Raw genomic sequence first — 15,538 nt, forward strand, 5'->3', positions numbered from 1 at the left:
GGCAACGGTTGGAGTTAAAAATCATCATTTGTGTTCTACTGAAGAAACAAAGTCCCCTACATCTTGGATGTGCTGGGGGTAAGCAGATAAATATCAAATTTTAATTTTTGGGTGAACTATCCCTTTAAGTGTACTTGACTTATACTGATAGTAAGGTCTAAGCATATTTGGCCTATACTTGTAATCAATCATTTGATCGAGATAAACGTAAAAGTATAATCAAGTATTCTAAGTATACATGGCTTGTAGTTGTGTTTACTCTTTTGATTGAGTAGCCTATTAAAAACTTTTTTCACATAGTTTTACATACTGTCTTATAAACTTACATTGTTTAAAAATATTGATTTATGAATAAAACAGATTTGTTTCTAATTCTGAGTATCTAAATTTTTGTGTAGGCTAGTCCAATGATAGTGTACATAGGAATTTACTTCAGATCTACAGAATCTCTAGTTCAAAACACAAATGAAGAAGAAGCAGAATCAAGCGATAGAAGATTGCTTACGCAAACTTAAAATAACACAATCATCAAACATTAAACAGCATATAAATCAAAACTGCCTAAAGTTACTGAATGAAATGTCGACCTGAGAAGAGGAAATGACTGTAAAGCTTTGGGGGTGTTGATGGACTCGATCTACTCCATCTTTGTTTTGATCATCACTCTGAATCCCATCCGGTCTTTGACAAAAATACGATTTTTCTCAGCTTTTTGCTTAAAACGTTGATTTTTATGAAACTTCGGTGGTCTGACGTAGAACACTGAAGCACTGCACTGCGTTCATACGTCAACAGTGTAGGAGACATTTTTGAATAAAGTCATTATTTTTCTTTTGTTTTTGCGCACAAAAAGTATTCTTGTCACTTCATAACATTAAGGTTGAACCACTGTAATCATGTATTTTAACAATGTCTTTAAAGGTATCCTATAACTTTTTTTTAAAAGATGTAATGTAAGTCTAAGGTGTCCCCTGAATGTGTCTGTGAAGTTTCAGCTCAAAATACCCCATAGATTTTTTTTTAATTCATTTTTTTAACTGCCTATTTTGGGGCATAATTAGAAATGAGCCGATTCAGGTGTGTGGCCCTTTAAATCTGGTGCTCCATGCCCATGGAGCTCGCGCTTGCCTTAAACAACATAAAAAAAAGTTCAAACAGCTAATATAACCCTCAAAATGGATCTTTACAAAGTGTTCGTCATGCAGCATGTCTAATCGCGTAAGTACAGTGTTTATTTGGATGTTTACATTTGAATCTGAATGAATTTGAGGCTGTCCTCCGTGGCTAACGGCTATTGCTACACTGTTGGAGAGATTTATAAAGAATGAAGTTGTTTATGAATTATACAGACTGCAAGTGTTTAAAAAATGAAAATAGCGACGGCTCTTGTCTCCGTGAATACAGTAAGAAACGATGGTAACTTTAACCACATTTAACAGTACATTAGCAACATGCTAACGAAACATTTAGAAAGACAATTTACAAATATCACTAAAAATATCATGTTATCATGGATCATGTAAGTTATTATTGCTCCATCTGCCATTTTTCGCTATTGTCCTTGCTTGCTTACCTAGTCTGTTGATTCAGCTTTGCACAGATCCAAACATTCTGCCCTTGTGTAATGCCTTTCATAATGTTGGGAACATCATGGGCTGGCATATGCAAATATTGGGGGCGTACACCCCGACTGTTACGTCACAGTCTGTGTTATGTTGAGATTCGCCTGTTCTTCGGAGGTCTTTTAAACAAATGAGATTTATATAATGAGGAAACAATGGAGTTTGAGACTCACTGTATGTCTTTTCCATGTACTGAACTCTTGTTATTTAACTGTGCCGAGGTAAATTCAATTTTTGAATCTAGGGCACCTTTAATACCTTTCTGGACCTCAAAATGTGTGTGGTTCAGAAACCATCGGATTTCATCAAAAATATCTTAATTGTGGGTTTGGAACGGCATTTTCATTTTTGGGTGAACTAACCCTTACATTCCCTTAAAGAAAACTTACTTGCAAGTATACTTGAGAGTATACTTTGAAGTGTACTTTCATAAACTAAAAAATGTGCTACAAGTATTTGACTATTAAACTATTATAAGTTCACTTGTAGTATAGTTGCAGTAAAATGAAAAACTAGTTGTGTACTAGTTGACTGTTGTTACTTTTATACACTAAAAAGTGGGCCAGTTTAGTCCCAAGTAGTGTTAAAAACCGTACACCAACAGGGGTGTGCAGGTAGCCAATATCTGTATTTGTAACAATCTCAAAATTATTTGTATCTGTATTTGGATACAACCGGATGAGGGCGGGGCTTTACCTTGAGCTTTGTTTAAGAAAACTTGAACTTGAATTATGCTAATTTTTTTGTAAGGGTATAATAGCACAAGTGTTGAATGTATGAACGTGTTATATTTTATATATATATTTTTCATAAAGACTGATGTATATATACATCAGTCTTTATGAAAAATATATATATATAAAATATAACATGTTCATACATTCAACACTTGTGCTATTAGTAGTAGTAGTACTGGTATTATAACCATTACTCACACCACGTATGTGTATTTTTCCATATAGTCAAGTTTTATAGTTTCTAGTCTCATCTATATGGAGGAAATAACTGTCTTTTCAGGGATCAGTGTGAAACTCATTTCTTCCTTTTGTTATTAAATGCTGAACTAAGCAGTTTTTTTTGGCGAGAAATTTATGAAGAGGCTACATGGGCGTAATTTCACACATTCAACTTCCTGTTTTAAGAACACAACTTCAGTCATCTTGATGTTTGTTACAATGGCAGTAGATCATCTACTTGTATCCTTTATTCTTCTCCTCATCAGCTGAATATACACTCAATTATTAAATGTGTATAAATAACTGAAATGTCTTGTTTTCAAGACAAACTAAAGCCGAGAGGGATTTTTTCAGGGGTTAAAACACAAAGTGATTCTGATGATGCTTTAGAGCAGTTTAAAGTTAAACTGTTTTATTTATTAGAGATATATATTTTTTTATATTTTATGAACCACTTGTCAGAAACAAGTATTTAATACCAATGGATTGATTCCCTCTCTCATGCTCTAGAGATTCCACATAATTCTGGCTGAATTTTTTTATATATATATATATATATATATATAAATATATATATATAAAAAGGCCAAATTTTGTGCGCATGTGGTGTGGAGTGTCATTGCCAATATGTCAATAATCAACAAACCTTTAATTGTTAATTGGCCACATGTGTTATGATATAGACACGGAGGCAGAGATAAAAGCAATCCAGGTGAGTTTATTTGAATAATATGAGAACACAGAGAGATTATGACTGTTATCAGGTACTTGAGAGATGAATTGAGAGTAATACTGTCCTTGTATGGCTTGTTTATCCAGGAGCTGAGATGAAGGGAGACGTTGGAGACACTCACACACACAGAAGGGTAAGCACATGAAGGGACCAGGAGACGAAGGAGATCGCTGGAGCAGGTAAGTCTGATGAAGGGGAGTCCTAAAGGTAAGCATCAACACAAGGTATTGCAAACGAGACCGGACAGTGAGTGTGGTGGCTTTGTAGTGCTGGTGATTGCAGAGTGAATGAGATGCAGGTGGCGGTGATTAGTATGCTGGTGATTGGGTGCGTGGGTACTGTGGTGAGGTGGAGCCTGGCGTGTCTGTGACAACATGAGAGCAATGAATAATGTATGGTGTCTTTGACTAAAATATCTGTAACTCCAAAATGGATTCAGTTATTTTAATGAAATTTGGTTCTTGAATACAGAGCATCACTCTGAAATGTGTAACAAACTCAGTCAGCTGGTAACGCTTTAAAAATGATAAAACATTATGTGATGGTTGGTACTTTTGACTTGGTGTGATTTATGCCATATCTTTGACCAAGGATTGGAATTGCATTAGAGTTAAAAATCAGACCTCTGCATGTCTTTATATAATGTATATAATAATTCTATGATGAAACCTTCTCTCACACTGAAGAACATGCAGAAGACAGACAGTGGACTCTATACAGCGAAAGCAAATGGAGAATCTGAGAACAATATTGTTACATACAGAGTATCGGTTATAAGTATGCGTTTTCCCTGCATAAAAGATAGTTCATAAGAGTAATTTGTTTTATTTTCACTTTTATAAGTGCACACCCCATAGAAAAGAAATCAAAAGTGAGATCTCTTTAACATCTCAAATATTTCTCCTAGACAAATATGAGGTTACTTTAAGATCAAGTGGAGACTTTTGCTTGAGTCTCCTGCTTCTCACACTTGTCTCCTGAGACAAAAACCCTAACAGTCTCACAATGGTCTCTTTTAAAGTAGTAGAATAGATCTCAATAACATCACAAACTGTGCTCAGATTTTCTCCTTAGAGACGCTGGTAGTCTCACATTTGCCTTCCCTAAAGATTCAGAAGATATCTCAACATCCCACACTGTGCTCAGATTTTTCTCCTAAACTAAAGACTCTGGATCTCTCATATTTTTCCCTTAAAAGTATAGGAGAGATCTCTAACATTGCACATTGTGCTCAGATATTTCTGTCTGAATCATTTCCAAATATAAGGGGAAATGAAACTAGACAACTGTCTAAATACAATAGCCCCATATTGAGTAATCAACATATTGTGTAATCAACGAACTAATAAACCCATGATTTGGACAGATCTGGCATTACCTAGTAACAGAAGGGTTTGACACATGAAGAACCAATCATATTGTAGAATGATTTGCCATGCTCGATTTGATACACCACATTCCATTCCGAATCATCCTTAACATCAGAACACCACTTGCGCATCAATAAGCCATTTTCAACGAAATAAGCAGATTTTCTCTGTTGTATGGAAGGCCGTTTCAGCATAAAAACGTTCCAGCGTTACTCGTCGTAATTATATTTTTACTAGTAACAATTAAATTAAAGAGCTCTATAATTTAATTTGTACTAGTAACAATTACAATTATAGAGCTCTATAATTCAATTTTTACTAGTAACAATTATGATTGTAGAGCTCTCTAATTGAATTATAGAGCTCTGCAATTGTATTCTTACTAGTAACAACTGAATTGTAGAGCTCTATAATTCAGTTTTTACTAGTAACAATTCCCATTAGAGAGCTCTACAATTCATTTATTACTAGTAAGAATTCAATTGCAGAGCTCTGTAATTCAATTGTTACTAGTAATAATCCAATTGCAGAGCTCTACAATTCCACTAGAGAGCTCTCTAATTCAATTGTTACTAGTAAAAACTGAATTAGAGAGCTCTTTAATTCAATTCTTACTAGTAACAATTCTAATTACAGAGCTCTATAATTGTATTATTACTAGTAAAAACTCCTATTCATGAGATGCAAAACAGATTGCAGATTTCCCGCCTACAAAGGTGCGTTTCAAAATAAAAGCCCTGTAGCGTGGTTCTGAAGTATCCTGAAATATTTTACAGACTTAGGTAACATATTAATCATGTTCACATTAAAGCAAAATTAAGATGATGCCTGAGATGAAAGCCTATATTTAGTCGTTATATTCATTCACCTTTGTATATTGGTAAAGCTAAGAGCCAAGAACACTCATATCACTGGACATAATATAGGGTGAAATGCCCTATATTTAGTATTGTTATGCAATAATAGAATGATTATCGCGGATATCTAATACAAAATAAACACCTCTAGTTGATTATCAATTTGTGTTAATAATAGGCGATTTGGCGCTGGGATGTGTTGTTTTTGAAATTATGTTGTTGAGTGCTCGTTGTCACTGTTATCAGAGGCGCGTGCAACAGGGTTCACAGCGCTCGTGCACACGGATTAGCAGTTCAATCTATCGCTGTTGCGGAGACTCTCTATTCGATACGTTGAAATCACAAAAAACAAAATACATATAAACGTATCCCTGCTCTTGATATACAATCACTGATGAAAATCTTTGGTTTTAATGAGAAAATTTACACACACATGGTTGGATTAGAACCGGGAACCTCTTGCATCCTAAACGGAGAAACTGCCACTAGCCCATCAGGACATTCAATAACTAAATGCGGATCGTCGTATTTATTAACTAATGTATATACTCTCGAGACTAACGATATTGTATTATAGCAGATGTAGGAAAACTATAATATTTGAACATTTATAATTTTAATATCATATTATTATTGTAATAATAATACAACATACACCCACCCATACACATTCTTGTCCCACCCACTTTGTAAAACAAAGTTACGCCACTGACCCCAGTTGAATATGCATAAGGCACGATTAGCATAATGATATGTCGCTGAATACAGTGCTCTGTAATGCAATTGTTACTAGTAAGAATTGCTATTGTAGAGCTCTGTAATTCAATTTGTACTAGTAAGATTGCAATTACAGAGCTCTCTAATTCTAATTGTTACTAGTAAGAACTGAATTATAGAGCTCTGTAACTTAATTCTTACTAGTAACAATTCAATTAGAGAGCTCTATAATTGAATTATTACTAGTAAGAATTGCAATTAGAGAGCTCTACAATTGAAATCTTACTAGTAACAATTTGATTATAGAGCTCTATAATTCAATTACAGAGCTCTCTAATTCAATTGTTACTAGTAACAATTATGATTAGAGAGCTCTGTAATTCAATTGTTACTAGTAACAATTACAATTAGAGAGCTCTCTAATTCAATTGTTACTAGTAACAATTGAATTAGAGAGCTCTGTAATTCAATTATAGAGCTCTGCAATTACACATATCTTTAATGTGTATTTTTACTAGTAATAAATCAATTAGAGAGCTCTGTAATTCAATTGTTACTAGTAAGAATTCAATTAGAGAGCTCTATAATTGTAATTGTTACTAGTAAGAATTCAATTAGAGAGCTCTATAATTGTAATTGTTACTAGTAACAATTCAATTAGAGAGCTCTATAATTGTAATTGTTACTAGTAACAATTCAATTAGAGAGCTCTATAATTGTAATTGTTACTAGTAACAATTCAATTAGAGAGCTCTATAATCCCAATTGTTACTAGTAACAATTGAATTACAGAGCTCTATAATTAAAAATGAATGGAAGTCAATGGAGACATATGACTAGTAATAAATTAATTGTAGAGCTCTCTAATTGTAATTGTTACTAGTAACAATTCAATTAGAGAGCTCTATAATCATAATTGTTACTAGTAAAAATTGAATTATAGAGCTCTGTAATTGTAATTGTTACTAGTACAAATTAAATTATAGAGCTCTTTAATTTAATTGTTACTAGTAAAAATATAATTACGACGAGTAACGCTGGAACGTTTTTATGCTGAAACGGCCTTCCATACTGTTGTGCTTCCTCCAAAGGAACAACCGCAGAGAAACATTTTCGCAAAGTCAAGTCAGCTGTTTGTGCAGAAATAATTTTCCCATGCGTCACGGGCAACTTCAAACAGTGCGAACTGATAGAGGATTCTTCGACAGTCTTACCTTCCACCGGCGGTAAAACGTCATCGGCAAGTATAGGTGCAATAAAAGAGGAGGAAACATCTTTCTTACGAGCCTGGGCTTGCGTAACGGCGCAGGCCGGAAAAATTTCAGGATACATCTCGGACACCTCATCGGCCTGATCCAGCACAGGGTTATCAAAAACCTCCAACACGGGAAAAACCTTCCCACCAGCTAGATCATTGCCGAGGATAAATTGTACCCCTTTCACAGGCAAACATTCACGAACTCCTACTTTTACAAAACCTGTACACAGCTCAGACTGCAAATGCACCTGATGTAACGGCACTTTAAGGAGACCCTGCCCTGTACCAACACATTACTGCCACAAAAGGTCTGCTCAGAGAACGGCAACACCCCTGCAACCACAAAGGATTGAGTAGTACCAGTGTCACGGAGCATTTTAATTCTTACCTGTTCTGTAGACTTACCCGTAATAGAAATTAACCCTTCCGCCAAGAACGGTTCATAACTAGAATCTGGCTTACCATCTCTCTCAACATTTTCAACATCAACAGCCTTTACAAAACCAACGCTCTTGGTCGCAGAGCCCTGCTGCTTTCGTTTCAGCACAGAACAGTCAGCAATTAAATGACCAGACTTATGACAATAAAAACATTCTCGATCTTCTTTTGACTTCGGAGCACCTGCTTTCGGTCGTGACTGGTTAATCAGAGCAACGGACGTGGGTTTATCAGAACGGACGGTGGTAAATACGTTCTTATGTGTCAGTGCGAATTCATCTGCCAAAACAGACGCTTGAGATAAAGATGTCACCTTTTGTTCATTTAAATAAACAACGACCCGTTCGGGAATACAGTTCTTAAATTCTTCTAAAAGAATAAGTTCTTGTAGCGTCTTAAAATCTGCAACTTTACTCGACACGCACCACTTGTCAAATAAAACACCTTTCTCTCTGGCGAATTCAACGAACGATTGACTGGAATTTTTTGTGGCCTCTAAACCGTTGCCTATAAGCTTCTGGTACTAACTCATAAGCGCACAAGATTGCAGCTTTCATCATGTCGTAATTTAAATCTTCTAAAGATAGAGTTGCACATACCTCCTGTGCCTTACCAGTTAATTTGCACTGCAACAGTAAAGGCCACACGCGATACCCTCAAACACACCAAAATATGAGTCGACTTCTGCTTCTCGAAATTGCGGTACGAGAGAGATATGCTTACTCACGTCAAAGGTGGTTACTGCTAACCCAGCCCCTGAAGGAGCGCCAGCAGCCTGCACCGGTGGAACAACTGGGGCAGGTGAAATTTTAGCTGCTTTCAGCTCAAGTTCACGCAGTTTAATCTGCTTTTCCGCCTCAATCTCTAACCTGCGAACTTCAAGACGTAAATTCATCTCAGCCCGACGACTCTCCGCCCGTTCCTGCGCTTCCATTTGGACACGCGCCAAGCGAACTTTCAGCTGGGCATCACCTCCAGACCCAACAGAGTTCGGAGAAAAAGGTTCAAAGGGCGGCAGAACAGCCTTGGTCTCAGACCCCTCCACCTCAGCCGTTCCACCCTGCTCCTCATCACCAGACACACTTAAGTGAATGTTGGTGCCAAGAGAGTCTTCGTCTGCTCCAGCAGGCGAAACCAAAACACCCAGTTCCACCAACCTTTGTATGATAATGCTCTTAATATCTCTCTTAAGCTGTTGCTTCGTAACCGCAATTTTATAATAAGCAGCGATGCATAGCAAATCATCTTTTCGGCACTTGTTAAGCTGCTCAACAGACGGCATTTTAGCGAAATTATCTAAATCAAAATCGGCCATTGCCACGCCGAAACAAACCCGGTTAACCAGTCACGCCCTACAAACAAATTACAAAAGAGCCATGGCCATTCTACTTCCCACTCCAGCAATATTTAATATCACGGGAAATATTAATCCCGGACGAGCCCCCATTAAATGTTACGAACTTTTAAAGGTCTAGGGTAGAACGCAACATTTAGTTTTTAACATTGCTGTAATGGAGCGGGCAGCAGAAAAGACCAGGCACACAAAAGCAAGTACAATCAATTTGTTTATTGTTGGTACATCAAGCCGAAGCGACTAATCAGTGTGTGAGTGCGCTATGATACAATGCATATAAATTTATATAGAAGTAGGGATAAAGAAAGTTTCAATTAACTAATGGGGAAAAGGAACTAAGGTGGCGCCAAATTAAAGAAAAGCTCTCTAAACCCTCTAAACTTACTAACCAAAGAAAAATGTGAAAAGAAAAACCGAGATCTTCGGCGCACCCGACGCCATAACTATACCTACCCTTTAATAAAAAGCAAAATACAAGAAGGGCGCTCACCTCTTACCTGGTGTTTCTAACACTTGATAACTGCCGGCAATATGTATGTCGCGCGACCTGCTTACCTGTTCACTGTTTCCCCAAAAGGTAATCAGTTACTTTTAACTCTCGACATTCTAACATATTAAAACAAAGTCAAGTGCTGGATTCACACGCCAAAGGAACAAAACATACAGAGTATAACAGGCTCTAACTAAAACGCCTGAAACACACACACAAACTGCACTCCTGAACAAGACACGCCGGGAGACTTTTAAACTTCCAGGGCGGCACTTGATTGGCTGCAGAGACGACACCGTAATGAAGAGTGACAGTCACCTACTCCAATCAGCGTGGACCTGCGAGCAAGACAGCACATGCCAGAGAACAGGGGGCAGAAACAAGAAAGAAACATTCCCAAAACACACACACAGCACGTAACACTCCTATATAAACTGTTGCATTCTTTTTCCGGTGGGATTCTCTGGTCCTCCGACTCAAAGCCAGACTGTCGAATGTAGATGTTCAGGTGTCAACTGGAGACACCCCAGGTAAACTTGGGGTAAAGTCAGGTGCGTAGGAGATAATCTACCAACCTAGCTAAGGAGAAAAGTCTGAGCATAGTGTGTGATGTGATCTCTTCAAAAACTTTAAAAGAGACCATTGTGAGACTGTTAGAGTTTTTGTCTCAGGACAGCAAAATTGTACAAGACAAATGTTAAATGGAGAAAAACAACCAACCATGCAACAACCATGAAGCATTGGTACACTAGTATTACATTTGTTAAAAGAAACTATTTATTTTAATTCTAAACATCTTACACTTGTCTTATCTTATGCTGTGCACTGAAGTAACTCTTTATATTCTGAAATGTATAGTGCTATTTAAATGATAGTTTCAGTATTTACAATAGTAGTAAAAAATAAAAATTTAACACGTTTCTCCTAAAAGACATCTGGGGCCGGTTGCAAAAACGTCTCAGGTTACGCATATAACCATGCATGGCTCCCTGAGAATAGGGAATGAGATGCTGTGTCCCCTAGGGGTCGCTATGGGGAATGCCTAAGGCCTGACTGGTGTTTGAAGTCGGCTTCCCCCTAAAAGTTGACTAACCATTAGTCGACAAGAAGAGGCTTAGTCAACCCAAATTGAATTAATTGCTTAGTCACAGGGGGGAAAAAATCCACAGAAAGTGGATAAAAACAAAGTAAACAATAACAACAATTACTAGACTCTTCTCTCTCTTTCCTAGAATTAGAAATGTACATAATCACAATAGTGATATTTGAGCCAACAAGAGGAGCCAAAAAAGGAAACTTCCTGTTCGACTCGTCCCTGCTTTGTCTACAAACCTACAACTAGAGCTTGAAATACTCTGTATAGCGTCAGGAGACCCACGCAATGCGCGCATTCTGCTCACTCAGGGGCTAAACGTGTGCTCCTCATTTCTCATGTATAAACAGACAGTCTCCTGCAGACAGGAAAAAGGATGACGTCTTCTTCTTCTTCTCCTTCTAAAGAGGATGATGTATTATACAGATGCCCCTTTATGCTCACAGTTGCACCAGTGGTGACGTCATAGGCTGCCGCCTGCCAATGTCAAGTTCATTGTGTTTTCCCTACATCTCAATCAGCTCCATAGCTTCCTAGGTCGTGAATCAGAATATCGTGTAAATTAATGTGGCATTAATGTACCTAAATGAGACATAAAAGAGAATAATCAGCCCTTCCTGAGCTTAGAGAAATCTCTGTCAATAGCCTTGTGGGCAGCACATCAACATTGAGGCACCTCAAACAGCACAAGTTCGAGTCACAACTAAAGGTACTTTACTTCTCACCTCTCCCATTGTTTCCTTTCTCTCATCAAACAGTCTTTTCCATTAAAGGTTAAAAAAAACCAATGTCATCCAAAAAAAGCAACCTCTGAAAATATTTTTATAATGGAGTCTTGAAAGAGATTACAGCAAGACAATAAAGAGATCTCTCTTCTCATGTCTCAGTTGTGTCTACTTTAGGATTTATAGGAGAACCATCTGAAACACTTTATACTACATTGAGAGATATATGAGAATCAAAACTAAGTCTAACTATAGCTTACAAAGAATTAAATTTTCTTATAATGGAGTCTTGAAAGAGATTGCAGCAAGACAGTAAAGAGATTATCTATGTTACGAATTCCACCACATTCTGAGTTTTAACTCCTTTTCTCTCAGATATTTATCATGTCTAATTTCTGTCTATTCTTATTTCTCCTAAAGGAATTTTAGGAGAAACATCTGAAACTATAGTAAAAATGAGGGATATATGATAACTAAGCCTCATGAGCTTAGGAAAAGCAACCACAGAGCAATATTTTTTCCTATGGGACTGAAACCAGCTTGTGACACAGTTTTCTTTTAATTCATCAGGTTTTTCCTACAACTTTAATTAAATCAAAAACCACATTGGAGTGGAGGGGAAATAAAAGATAGAAACATACATAAAAACACATTTCAAGACATATATAGTTAAATATAAAACAAAATAATCACGTTTAGAAAATAAGTTGCAAAAATGAGCAGTGAACAGATGAGTTGAGACTAGTGTAAATTAACCCATAGCAAAGCGCCATCTGCTGTTTTGGAAGAGGAAGTTGCTCAACTGCATTTGTAATGCAATATTGTAATGCATTACTTTTAAAAGTAACTTTCCCCAACACTGCTGACAGCAATCAAACACAAAGAAAGATGTTTCCACACAAGCTGTAATCTGTGAAATAAAGCTCCATTCTGACTCTCAGGTGTCAAACAGAGTGATGATACAGACTACGATGATGTTGAGGTGAGATTCAAATGTCTGTTCATCTCTATTCCTGCAGACGTCACAGATTATAAATGTCATGTCTGTTATACTGTATGTTCCCTATGTCTAGGACTTTTGTATTACTTCCTGTCCCAAGTGCCATGTTTATAGTCCTTTGTAGGATTGCCTGTTGATTAGTCTGATTGTTCCCATGATGAACCTTGCTAGCTTAGCCCTTGTGCTTTCTTTGTTCTTGTCAGTTGTTGAATGTATTGTTCATGTTTGTGGTCACTGTGTTTCTCTGTTTTGGGTTTACTTCGTTTTTATTAAATTCATTCCTGCACCTATCCTCCATTTTCATCTGCATTCCTAGCTCCCTTACAATGCCACCCAATACTGAATATTAACTGTGTTTCACATTCTGTGATGTTTGATTTATTTCTCTTCAGACTCTGATGCAGAAGATGACAGGAGATACCTGGACCACCATCATCTACTATACAGTAGGACACCATCATAATGTCAATTATAATTATTTAATGAAATTGCACTAAATACTATAGAACAATTCTATATAAAACAATAGTTTTAATATCTAATGTTAAAATGTAAGATTTTAATAAATCCTTTTCCCTTTAAATGCTTTGGTCAGTTCAAGAATCATTTATGGTATTTCATATTGTTTATTTGAAAGAATTAAAAGAGCAGTTTCATGTCTAATCTTGTATTGTTCAGCTGGTTGCAATTCTTTTTATAAAGAGAAAAATTAGTACAGTAATAATTACACTGTTGAAGATGTAATTAGTAGCAAGTAATTAATTACTTTTTTGGAGTAACTTACCCAAAACTGGTGTTAATACATATAAACAACTACAACAATTAGCCTAACTATTCAGTAAATTAACTGATTGTCAATTTTAAAGTGACATGATGATGACAGATGACAGGAAATAATAATTTAATGGAAACAATACATTTATTTCCTTATGAACCTTGTTTATTTAATCAAATGTAAGTGTGAGCTGATGATGGAGGTGTAAAATGGATCCAAATCCAAAAGTTGTTGAACTGTGTTTCTCTCCTCAGGGTTCAGTGCTGAGATTTCTGTGTTTGTGCAGACGGGAGATTCTGTTCAACTGGATATACAGACACAGATACATGAACTACCTTTCTTGTACTGGGACAAAGACAATTCAACAGAAATAGTTACTTATATAAGTCAAATAAAAAAAAAAACAATATTTGACACTAATTACAAGGAGAGAGTGAATTTCAACACTGAAACCTTCTCTCTCACACTGAAGAACATGCAGAAGACAGACAGTGGACTCTATACAGCAAGAGCAGTAGGAGATACATATGTTGCCACATACAGTATAGGTGAGTTTATTTTCTTTTTGGGATGTAATTTGTTCCTGCATAAAAGAAAAATCACAAGAGCAATTTGTTCACTTTTTAATTTATATTATATATATAATCTATGATTTTATTTGCTACTGCAACAACTGCAAAACAAAGTGTTGCTCATATAATATTCCTTTGTATTTAGACTAATACAGTGTTGTGTTTAGGTTTGAATGTATAGTATCACTGTGAAAGTGATTGATCTTGAAGTAAATGTGTGTTTCAGATGCTGTGGAGGCTCCTGTTCTGACTGTAAACTCAAACTGGTCCAGCAACATGCAGAGCTCATGACCTCATGATTCACTCCAGCTATCAGAACAACAGATGCTCTCCAGAGGAAGTGACATCACATGAGATCTACACTCTCATCCTGTACTGCAGTGAGGAATCCATCATCTGTAACCATAGCAACCCAGTTAGCAGTGAAACAGACAGAATAGAGATTAAACAGATCTGTGGAGGTAAATATCTGCTTCTATTCAAGAAGTGTGTGTGTGTGTAGATACAGTGAGAATTATTTACTTTTCTTTAGTCTAACAAACTGCTTTTGGTTTAAAAATTGCAAGCGGCATGGTATTTAAATAGATAATAAAGTGACTGTAAAGTTTACTAAGAATAAACTAATTACTGCATTTCTTCATCTTTTACTTTTCAGAGAATAAGATACTTCTAATCCCATCCTCCTACAGTTCATCTTACATACATGTGCTCCTTATTGGGTTTGGTGTTGTGGGAGTGATAGTGTTTGCTGGTTTGGTCCTTTTCTGTTGCTGCAAGAATAATAAAGGTATGTCCATCTCTTAAATATTGAGAAAAAAAAAAATGTTAGTACTAAAAAATTGTTCTGACTTGAATACTCAACACATTATTAAGAATTTCTATACATGTAGCAATAACTTAAGCTTTGAAAAAACTCAACACAATGTCTAACATGCCCTACTATAGTAATATCAGTCTAATGAATCCAGAACAGTCAGTCTGATACATGAGAGAAATCAAACATCTGACAGCAATCAAACACAAAGAAACATGTTTCCACACAAGCTGTAATCTGTGAATAAAGCTCCATTCTGACTCTCAGGTGTCAAACAGAGTGATGATACAGACTACGATGATGTTGAGGTGAGATTCAAATGTCTGTTCATCTCTATTCCTGCAGACGTCACAGATTATAAATGTCATGTCAGACAATACTGAATATTAACTGTGTGTCACATTCTGTGATGGTTTGATTTATTTCTCTTCAGACTCTGACGCAGAAGATGACAGGAGATACCTGGACCACCATCATCTACTGTACAGTAGGACACCAAACACCTTCATCTGCTCATGACTGCTGAAGATCAGACTCAACTGGATACAAAGTCTTTAATGATTGACTGGATTCACAAACTGAGCTTACAGTCTTCATTTAAACTCTCTGACTTCATGACTCTTGTGGAAGTGTACAGATACTCTTACTGCTGTGAATGAATGTTAGTCTGTTACTGCAGATGTTATGAACGAGTGCTTCTCTTATTTCCTCATGTTTTGTGCTTTTTGAATTTGTTTGCTGCCTTTCTTGACCAGGTCCCTGTT

At 36.4% G+C, this 15,538-nt stretch overlaps 1 long non-coding RNA gene across 1 annotated transcript; it reads left to right on the plus strand.

Annotated features, from left to right (window-relative positions):
• Positions 1–11,956: 11,956 nt before the first annotated feature.
• LOC137003531 (uncharacterized) lies at positions 11,957–13,929 on the plus strand. Its single transcript, XR_010891986.1, has 3 exons — positions 11,957–12,595; positions 13,006–13,059; positions 13,643–13,929. It is a non-coding gene; the product is annotated as an uncharacterized lncRNA (long non-coding RNA).
• The last annotated feature ends 1,609 nt before the right edge of the window (positions 13,930–15,538 follow it).

Source organism: Chanodichthys erythropterus, chromosome 16 (assembly GCF_024489055.1).
Source record: "Chanodichthys erythropterus isolate Z2021 chromosome 16, ASM2448905v1, whole genome shotgun sequence".
NCBI classification, from domain to species: Eukaryota; Metazoa; Chordata; class Actinopteri; order Cypriniformes; family Xenocyprididae; genus Chanodichthys; species Chanodichthys erythropterus.